The following is a 10,705-nucleotide window of genomic DNA, read 5'->3' as shown; positions in this document are numbered from 1 at the left end:
TGGTTGCTAGAAAGCTGTCATCACCTCCTGCCTAATAATATACCTGAGCCCTTGTATGCCCTCCTATTTTCTGATTTTGTTGGTCGCATTCACACTCGTCGCGTGTGAGCTGCCGCTGTACCAAGAAAAATGAAAGGATGGCTGTGACTTATGAGGGTTTTCTTACAAACGTCGTCATCATGATACTGTTTATAAAATAAACAGAACTGAAATCAGGGTGGATAGAATGCAGTGATAGCTAAGAATTTTAGTTAGAAGAGTGAACTGCAAGCATTGGAAAGTGGATTTGGATGTTGAAGAGAAATAGCATGGTGGATGCGAGTAACTTAAAGGGTAAGATTCTCGGTAAGAAGATTTTGAAACAAACGGCTTGAGATGGTGACCCGGACCCAAAAATTTCAGAGGCTGTGCAAATCAGCAACGAAGATTTGCCAAATATTTTATAGAAGGTTGTTGGATATTGTCCATACGCTCCTCTTGTTCAACATTTTATAATTATGATGGGGCTGATAGACTTGGCTCCCCTTAATTTCAATATGGTCAAGGGAGGGACCAGCCTAGGATTGGGTCCCCCTCTTCAGGCATCTTCACGCACAAACCTTTTTAAAAGCTCAGGAAAAAGGAAGAGAACAAAAGGAGGGCTTCAATTCCAGTGTCGTGTTTCAGTGGACCGCTCGGTTGGCGACGAGGGTAGGCAAGTCCAATGCGGCACGTGAACTCCAATCTTCCACAATTTTTAACTCCTAACCTATATTAAACATCATGAGTTTGGAGTATGATATGATAATCCTAATATAAATAATACTGTGCAATCTATCTTGTAGAGAGAATTTATATTCACAAAAGAGGATTATGTTTATTTGAATTTATCAAAATAGACTATCTTGCAGTTCACTGCATTTATGTAGTTTTAATGTAAATTCTTCTTTTTCCTCTACGACTGCACATCGAATGAAATGCAAAAAAAAAAAAAGTACTCATAAATAATATCTAAAAAACACTAAAAATGCATGAACCATACGTTCTGCCGAACACCATTTCTGCTGCAATTATATGATTTTTTTTTTAGTTTACTGAAGTCCAAACTATTGGAATTATATTTTGCATGCATCTATATATATATATATATATATATATATATATATATATGCAATAAACCTACATTGTTTGTGCGAGCCATTTGCATACATTTTCAGCATATGTTCATTACTTGAATCAAATGTATGCCGACGTGGACAAATGCATGATGATAGCGTAATCAAGTCCAAAACAAATCAGTTTTGACAGGAAAATATATATATATATATATGTGAGGTCATGAGGTGACTATATTCGATTTCTGGAATCAACCATCTGACCTGCTCTTTATTAGTAGGCTTGGTTAAATTTGGGGAAACAGGGCAAGGATTGGTTCTTGCTGCTCCTACGGATCACGTTAACGGTTGAGGCACAAAGAAGCTGGCCCCATCCTCCACGTGATAAGATGCGGCGCGGCCTGTCTCAGGTGGCATGAAAAATGTACATAGATACAACCCTGACGCCAGCTGCTTCCTTGCGCCCGCATACAATTTCTATGCCTCACACTATGTGATCCTTTTTAACCCTACAAGTTTAAATCATGATTTTTTTTTTTTTTTTCAGCAGCTGCTCATCCTACGCTGGTACAGGTACAGTCCTATGAATCCAAAAAATCTCTTCGAACTACTGAGCTGCATATAAAGCAATTCAGTCTGTGATGCGGTTCGTCTCTCGATAGACGTATATTATCTGAAAGATGTTGCATTCTTCCATCATTTGCTTTGTGGAGTAGAGGGCTCTCATCTTCCATCCATCCCTCCTCTTGTATCCAATCATAACTCCTTCAATACTATTATTTTATTATAATTGTCATATGTATATCGGTCATTAAATAAAAGATATTCTCAAATAGTTTTGCATTTAATTTTTAGTATGATATATTTTAAAACGGATTTGATAAAAATAAAAAAAGAATTGGAGTGCTTGCTCTGTTGAAATGTACCTATAAATGCAGAAGAAGGGTGGTCTACTGCACAGCGTACTAAGTTGTGCGGTGGGGACTCGCCTTCTGTCCCTCGTCAATGCCCTTCAACCTTGCGGGAATTTTGGGGAATTTTCATCGAGGAAAACGGTACCAAACATCGTGCTTGTGGGCCCGGCCCACCGAGACGGATCCCGTAACTATTGTCCCTACTCGGACTCGATGTCGAGGTCGCCGCTGTACCCACTAATGGTGTGGCTCTTGCACATGGAATCGCCGATTCTACAACCCCACCGCGCCCCCCCCCCCCCCCCCCGCGGCGGTAAAAAAAGAAATCCAACCTCCATTCTATAGTAAAAAAAACAGCATGACATAATGACCATCCCGTGATGTGATGTGCGTACCTATGAAGAACAATATACATATATAATATATAATTAATATATATATATATATATTTGTATTCTATTTTTTAGAATAATATACTATCTCAAGTTGGGGGCCATGAAGATCCGTACGTGGGGCCCAAAAGTGCATGCTTGATGGAAGGCATGTAATGGGGGCCCACGGTCAGCTTGCCTAATCCTACTCCCCTCTCGCTTTCATTGCTTCCGGGTTCAAACCTAACCATCCGGAAACTACTTCTGAATGAATGAGATGGGCGACTTCAGAACGGCTCTCGACAAGGCGTCGGCTGGGTAATTGACCGGGGGCCTCAAAAAAGAAAAAAAAGGGGTTATATAATAGAAAGATTGAAGTCAGGTCTTCAATCATCTCTCTCTCACAGCAGCGTGTAGTTTCCGCGTGGGGTCCAGAGTTCGTTGCCGTGTGGTTCCTGCCCTCGTGGCCGGATTGAGTCCATAATTAGGTAACGAAAGGGCCACCCCACCCTTGACTCGCATCGCAATTGAATTATGTTATACTTTGGATTATTTTATAAATATTTTTCTAAAAATTTAAATTTATATAAATATTTTTAAAAAATTATATTTATTTTTATATTTTTATAAAATATTTTTTATGAGTATTTTAATATAGCGGTTTTTCTAACACCATTAATAAAAATCTTATTTATTTTAATTAAAAATAAAATAAAATTTCGAAATTATTTTTTTCTTCCATCACCATCGTTTTATAAATATTTATTTTTACACATCTATCCATTAAAAATATTTTAGTCATTTTAATTTGAAACCGTTAATTTTTTAAAGACGTTAGGTGGCGTGGATATATATATATAAATAAAAATAAAAAAAAAATATAATAGCAAAAACAAGCATTATACAATGGTATATATGCAAATATTAATTTTAAAAAAGTATTCATGCATAATTCAATATCTAAGAGGATATTAATGTAAAAAAATAATATAATTTTTTTATAAAAGTCGTATACTATTGAAGGAGGGAATTTATAATTATAATTAATACTTCGATCATGGTCTAATTTTGCAAGCTATGGATGGTACCATCTTTCCAACTATTGACACATAAGGGGTCAAAATGAGAGAGCCAGTGATTTTTGCAGCATTCAGAAGGAACAACAGGATTGGACCATAAGAACCAGGTGTTTGGTAATTTAGCAGAGTTCCGGCCGTCCCAATTATTGTAGAGGTGATAGGTGATGGGCCATAGGACATGGATGTTTTGGACTTGTCCGGCAACCTGGCATCATGTGATTAGTGGATAATCTAGTGATTTGAAACACAGTTGGAGAGGATGCAGACTTGCTTTAAAGCGTGAAACAGCGATTCACATAAATGGGCCGGGCTCTACTTTACCGACCTCCACTTGCCTATAAAATAGGTGAAGTAAGAAGACAAGAGGATGAATTGACTTAACATAACCTTTTTACCACCTAAATTTCCACTACATTGCCAAGAATACGCTGGATTCAAGACTTGCGAGGGCCCACCAAAAGGAAGGGGTGTTTTTTTCTTCTTACCTGCTGCATTTCCAGAGCCAGTGAAGACACAACCCCAAGGGAGGAATCTTAGAAAATAAAACACGAGAGATGACATTGAAGTCCATGTTACCTTTCAGTAAAAGCTAAACACGGCCTCTTCCTATTTTATTGTAAACAATTCCAGAGAGCACTTGGGCCCTTGCTGTGCTACTGAACCCCATAACATACTGCTGATGCTCTAATAATATAATGCACAACTGTCCAACTTGGATCCATTTCTTCAGAACTTTTCCATTTGCTTTTGAATCAAGACTTATAATAATGGGTGGGAATCTAGAATAATGATCCCATGCTGCTATCTCACCCTTCCACCGCTCACTCGCTCTGCGTGGGGCCAAGAATTCTGGCCACCTTTGACAACTCCCAAGCAAAAAGAAGACGCACATCATACTCCTTTGTCGATTTCACCGGATTAGATCTGCGATTTTGATCGATAATAAGATAAAACAAGTCCGCACTCTAGAATTATTTTATGATGATGATGATAATAATGATGTTGTGATTTATAATTAATCTCATGCACTCTCCGTGTCCATCGCTGACTCCCCGTAATTGCCATCACAAGACTGGCAAATGAATGGCAATATCCATTTAAAAATTAGATATATATTGTCTTTCTAAGCAATAATCATAACTGCAACAATACTAGTTTAAACAAACTTGTCGTGGGCAACTGCCATCTTCTCATAAACTAATGCACGAAAAGGACATAAATTTGCAGCACTGTGCCCATAGGTCCAAATAATTTGCTTTAGGATATTCTAAAATAAGACAGCATTACACAATAAGAGGCTTGCTCTTTTTCACTGTAGATTTCTCCTACGGCACAGATGAAAGCGCGGTTGACTGGATAGTCTCGTATGTCGCTTATTACGTTAAAAATATTTTATAGATCGGAAAAAAAATTATCTAGAGTGCTTTAGAATATATTATTTTTTATTTTTTTTGAATATATTCATACTAAAATTATATAAATTATTTTTTTCAGTAAAAAAAAATATCGCTCGCCAGCTCAGTTCTCTTAAAGTTCTCTGTAAGGTTATGAAAATCCTTACTTTTCAATTAAGAAAATGAAAGGAGATGAAATGGTAAAGCTCGAAAGATTGAAGTATGGTGGAACTGGGATTGGCAGTGTGCAGCTGTGCATGGATAAATCATAAATCTAAAGCATAAAATATCAGCTTTATGAAGTGGAGAAAAGAAAGATAAGGAGGGGAATGTAGTATTGGCTTCCAAGTTTGGTTGTAATCATAACCACGCGAAGCTTTGCATTCTGAGAGGGATTCCACGTAGGCATGGTGACATGGCAGATAGGTAGACGTGGAAACGTGGGGGTCGCACGCGTCAGGCACGAGCAAAAGGTTTTCCAGCTTTACTTCCGGCAATGTGGGTCCAGCGGCGACGATGCCGGAGGGGCCCACCAGGTATGACAACAGTGGCTCGCCACGCGTCGCGAAACAGCTGGGGAACACGTCTGTTAGCTCTGCACGTTGCACTACAGCGGTGCTTCGGGGCATGAGAACCTAATAGGGTTGGGGCCCCCGTGCCGGTGAGATGGTGTCGTTTTGGGTGCTTTAAAGGTGAATCAGCTAATTAGCATGGCCCCCACCGTTGGTTCTTCGGATCGGGCCCGGACATGGCTATGCTCAGCTTGCAGCCTTAGCCCAGTCCGAGCATGCAAAGAAGCCAGGCTCTATTCAGATGATGCCTGAGTTGGGTCCAAGTTTTCCTCTCTCTCTCTCTCTCAATCACGAATAAAAAATTAACAGCTTACTGAAAACATATCATTCATCATGTTGCTGGGATTTTTGTATTCTCCAAATATCACTGCTGGGGCAAGGAAATTAGATTATACTATAGTATTTAAAAATTCATACATAGGTTTTTTCTTCAATTTTTTATGAATTTAAATTCATACGCAGCCTTAGCCCATTTTCGAGTTTTCTCAAGGTCAACTTCTATCAATGCGTTTTGCAAAGCGGTACGAGAGGAGGTGCGGGATTCATTGTCAAAGGTCAGGACTCTAGGGTGATTGCGGCCGGAGGTTGCCACTTGTTTGATACATCGGTGTCAGAAGCGGAGTTGAGAGCAGCCTGGTCAAGCTTGTGCTATGTTCGGCGTGCCTTGCAGAAGAGAGACGTCCTCCTGAAGGGTAATCCTGCGATGGTTATTAAGTGGATCCTGTAAGCTTCTAGAGGCTCGGAAACTATCATCTGCTGGTGAGAGATATTCAGGCCATAGTTTCTAACGGGCTAGTATTTTAGGCAAAGCATGTATTTTGAGAGGCTAACGGGGCGGCAAATTAGGTAGCTTCTTTTGTTGCTAACCACTCGATGACCACCTACGAGAGGAAGAGGTGAAGTTGCCTACTGCTCTCCGTGATGCATTGCTTTTTGATTTTCTTGGTTGTATTCGTACACATTATATATGAGATTTTCGTTTTCAGCAAAAAAAAAAATAATAAAGAATGTAGACCTCAAAATTTTTAGATATAAAAGATAAAAATAATGTAAATGAAGATCGATCATGCACCGTGAAGCATGGAAGAATTATTGTTGCGGTGAAAGAAGGTGCGAAGGTTCAGCACTTTAGCTTTAGCATCCTAAAATAAAGGTCTTGTATTTAATACAAGAGTCCTCAAGCCTTACTCAAAAAAAGGGTGGAGTGTTTTCAAGATTCAATAAAGAAATAATCACATGAAACCTGATAAAGATGGTCAATAATCTTGTTAGGCTTGCATTATTATTTCCCAATCAAGGTCAGCCTAGTTGGTAGAAGATATTGCACTACGTGTAACTCTTATCTTATTATCTCTTTTGTCCCAAACAGTGCGGTTTTGCATGTAAGTCTTATCTTATTGTCTCTTTTGGCCATAATAATGTTGTTTACGAGTATGTCGATTAGTTGAGCAGGTAAAGTTTTTAGGTATAAATACTAGGGGTGCTTCTCTTTGGCCCTCATCTTCTTTATCCTAAGGTAAAATTGCAATCCTAAGCATGGCTTCACCTGGCTGGCTAGCAACCATAAATCATTCACAGGAGCTCTTAGTTTTTATATTCATCAACTTGAATGTATAGAATTAGGGTTCGTATGCCGAGTCTCGTTATCCACTTGAAATTTAGGAGTTCAAAGTTTTGAAGAGTACTTGTACCGAGTGGAAGTTTCTTGACATGGACTATGGAGTGGAAGCAACCCATGATACGTCAAGGGATTTTACACACAGTAAACCTCCATGTTTACTTCCTACTTTCTATCTCTCAATTTTTTTTCGAAAAAGAACATGCATTGACCAATAAAGACGTCAATATATTTGAGAATGGAAACCTTCTAATGTATTTGCTAATTTTACAACAATTCATTTGCTGAATGAACAACTCATAGTCTAGATGCATGAAATGTTGTGATACACAAGGGACTGTAGATGAGAGATGTTAAATGACAAAGTTTCCAGTATAGAGTAGCACATCAATTAATAATGGAGGATTTTAGTGTAATGTGGAAAATATGGTACATTTGTTGATTTAGAGCTATACAATAAATTGTTCATTGACTACAGACGTAAAATTAACAATATAAAAGAGATGATTACATTTTTTTAAAAAAAGTTCTTGCTTATGTTTAATGTCTTTGTAGTATTTGTGATTCTCTAAAGAGAGAACAATGCATTCGGTGAATTCTGAAAAATATATAGTTTCTCTTTGATACAAAAGGATATAGATTTCATGGGAAAAAATTATACAATTCATTTGATGTATTAAGGACTATCTATTTTTCAAATAAATAGTTTATAGTTTTGAGGCATGAAATCATTGTACATTCCAAATATATGCTTTATGTTTTTTGGAGTTTTTTTGCATGTATACCCTTAAAAATATACAAAATTGTATGAATATCCTCATAAAATTGCTATTTATATGTATACCCTTATAAAATACTTATTTTACATGTATACTCTTTATATATATATCCATACCATCTAACGCCGTTAAAAAAATTAAACAATTTAAATTTAAAATGACTGAAATACTCTTATAGATAGATACACAAAAAGAAAACTTTATAAGAATACACATGTAAATAGCAACTTTGCAAAGATATTTATGCAATTACGCATATTTCGGAGGGTATATACTTACAAAAAATCAATAAAAAATAATCAAAATTCAGTAAAAATAATTCAATTATTCTTAATAAAAAAAGGCAGCAACAAAAGATTGATATTATCAGAACCAAATGGAGAATAGCATTACCAAAACAATGAAGAACATATAGATGTCATAGATTCAATAATAATAATTATATCAGAACCAAATGGAGAATAACATTACCAAAATGATCATCTAATATTTTAAGTTGACCGATTCATGATCTTAAAAAAAGAAAATTGATAATGTGACTCAATTTTTTTTTGACGTGTCGATTCAACTGAATCATGAAAAGACTTAGCAAGTTCTAACCAAGTTTTCATCTTTTGGTTGTGAATTTTTTGAATGTATATTCTTCTAAATATGAGAAATTGTATGAATACCCTCGTAAAGTTACTATTGTATGTATAGATATAATTAATAATTTTACGAGGATATTTATGTAATTTTATATATTGAGGAGGGTATACATATAAAAAATTGTTTGTTTGGGAAGTGGAGCATTCAGTGAATTTAAAACCATCAATTTTTCAAACTAATGATTCATAGTCATGAGCATTAATAATGACAAATATGAGATTATACACATAGGAAATCTCAATTTATGGTGCATCTCTTTCTTTTTAAAATTTTTAAAAGAAAGAGATGATGCACCAATCAATTTGGAGATTGTATATTTTATAAAAAATTAATATGGTTATCTCTAGTTTTAAAACTATATATTTTAAGTATACAGGGTTTATCTTTATTCTCGAAGGCATATGCACCAAATCTCAATGTTATCTTCATATTTATGTACCTCCACTTTGTAGAAGGATGCAGTAGTGCATTAACCATAAACAAAGAGCATGAATTTGGTAGGAAAAGCTAAGGTGCACTTATTGATTTTAAAATTATCTAATTTCAAATAAATGATCTTTATTACGCACATATAAGGCATCTCCGAAATGAAAAGTTATAATTTAACAACTAATATTTTTTTCTAGCACTAGGGACATCATAATATACTTCTATATATATTTAGCATATTATTTAACTAATTTCTCATCATAATATATTATCTTTATTTCGTGGCCTGTTGCTTATTGTTTAATTATTTCATATAACATATATAGCCAGTAACAACATATTAATTGATATAGATGAGTGAATCTTTATGCATCAATCGTCTCAAACTCACAGCTCTATGGGCCAGGGATCCCTAGATGAGTGATTAAGCTTGCTATTCCCATGCATTGCAGCATTTTCCAAAACATTGAATTAGGATAACCAAAAGAGGGAAACATATGAATAAATTAGAAGTCTCATAAAAAAAAAAAAACCAGGGTTTGGGAATGTATCGTTTGAGTTGTGGTGGGTTTTTTTGTTATTTTGACTGGTGATATAGTTTAGATCATAGTATGCCATATCAGTCCGAATCAAATAGTAGGAAACAATTTTTGATACCAGTAGCGTGATATTTTGTATGCTAATAAAATTTTATATTGATATTATATTAATATAGTACTGATGTGAAGTTCAATGCTGAAACGACCTAAGTTTAGGTGTCACAGCTGCAGCATGTAGCATCTAACATTTGGATTCTTTTTTAGTTATTGAAATCGACCATTAAAGTCACCAACGCATTACGCGTAACGCTCCAAATGCCAGCCAGCTGCATCCGGTCTTTGGCACTGGGATGCCGTCGAACCACAGCCTCACGAGAGGTCTATATTCCACTATTATTATATAATAACGAAATCAACAATAATATTATATAATAGTTATTATTTTTTTATTGACTTTTGAGGAGGCAGCGCGGTGGTGCTGGTGGTGGTGGGAAGTGGAGCCGGATGACGTCACCGGAACGCCACGTGGGCGACCACGACACTCCCTGCGACGAGATGGTACTCCGATCGGAAGCGGTTCCCGTGGGCCCCGCCAAGGTCGCGAATTTCGTGAGCTCCGCCTCGGAGCAACGTCAGAAGCACTCCCACCGTTGGATCATGAGATACGGAGAGATGGAGATGTCTCTATAGGCTCGGGAACAACGAGGCGGAGGCCCCTCATAGCCAGCTAGGCTTCGCTTCAAGCCGGGCGCCCCCGGCTGGACCATCTCTGCCTAACGGTACTGTCGCCACGTCATCTGCGAGATCGAACGGTTTCCAGTTTCCCGAGAAAGGAATCAAGAGATCTTCACCGTCGATATTCATCCCGGCACTTTCGCGGTGGGTCCCGCGGTCAAGTGGGCGAGAGAGGATGATTAGAAAAGGGCAGGCGGCAACCCGCTGAAAGTGGAAATTATGAGCTTGACTGGCCCTGTCCACCGCCTATAGCCGGTGCCGCCACCGGACCTTTCCCGTTTCGCCTGCTCGGTGCTACACGTGTCGATGACGGCAAGGTGCCTGAGTAATTCGCGGTCCTTGGGGAAGAAGGAAGCGATATTTATTACGAAGCCTGGCGGTTCAGTGCCGTAGCCCCCGTCAAATCGCACGGCGAGGAGTATTGCCACCGTGGCACCGCACAACATTGGCCGTCGGATTGAAGGAGGGGGATCGGACGCACCGGATTGAAGTGAGGGCGTGAAGGGGCGATCTCTTCCGTCGGTTTGCACCTC

This window comes from Phoenix dactylifera, chromosome 1 (genome assembly GCF_051530095.1).
Source record: "Phoenix dactylifera cultivar Ajwa chromosome 1, Ajwa_hap1_PhDact_Kaust_v1.1, whole genome shotgun sequence".
Lineage (NCBI taxonomy): Eukaryota > Viridiplantae > Streptophyta > Magnoliopsida > Arecales > Arecaceae > Phoenix > Phoenix dactylifera.
This window is presented reverse-complemented; position numbering follows the sequence as displayed.